At 36.3% G+C, this 597-nt stretch overlaps 1 protein-coding gene across 1 annotated transcript in view; it reads right to left on the bottom strand.

Moving 5' to 3' along the window:
* Positions 1-294: 294 nt before the first annotated feature.
* The window catches only part of LOC143018228 (SREBP regulating gene protein), an 11,968-nt gene continuing 11,665 nt past the window's right edge, over positions 295-597 (bottom strand). The window contains exon 4 of the mRNA XM_076173468.1: positions 295-597. This exon is cut by the window's right edge and continues 1,682 nt beyond it. The gene's annotated coding sequence lies outside the window, so the exon portion shown is untranslated.

Here is a 597-nt window from a genome sequence, read left to right as displayed (position 1 = left end):
CACCCATAAGAAAATTTAACATCTGTCTCAGCAGCCATATTTTCACAAATCCGTTTTGCTTTCTCAGTAATTGTAAGTTCAAATATTGGCTTTCTCTCTATTCACCCAAAGGTAAACCACTTCATCCAGTTATTGTAGTTTAGGCTCATCACTTTCTCTGTAATATCTCCTACTGCCATTAACTGTTCACCTGCCACAATTTTCTGCATTGAATTTTGCCATTACAATATGCAAAATTATAAAGATGTTAATGCTGAAAATTTCCATAATATTCTTTATATTTCTGCCTCTTTCCATTTGCTTTATTACCTTCAGTTTGTTATAGATTGAGAGTGCCACTTGCTTCTTTTTCTTTTCTTTCTTCCCTCCAGCACTTGTAGAAGACATGGGGGTCATCATTATGGCAATATAGGTCATTTTATAATCCAAAATTCAAGCATGTAACTGGTAACCAATACCAACACTACACAGTGGTAGACAAACAATGGTGGGCTAGACTGGGTAAGCACTGAACCAGTGGTCTTCTGTTTTTCCTCCCCACCATCTGCAGCTTGAACCATTGGGATTTTCAAATCATTTATATTCTGACTGATGTAA

Source organism: Oratosquilla oratoria, chromosome 34 (assembly GCF_046742065.1).
Source record: "Oratosquilla oratoria isolate Oo_2021 chromosome 34, ASM4674206v1, whole genome shotgun sequence".
In the NCBI taxonomy this organism is placed as follows: domain Eukaryota; kingdom Metazoa; phylum Arthropoda; class Malacostraca; order Stomatopoda; family Squillidae; genus Oratosquilla; species Oratosquilla oratoria.
The sequence above is the reverse complement of the archived record's forward strand: the minus strand, read 5'-3'. Positions and strand labels throughout refer to the sequence as shown.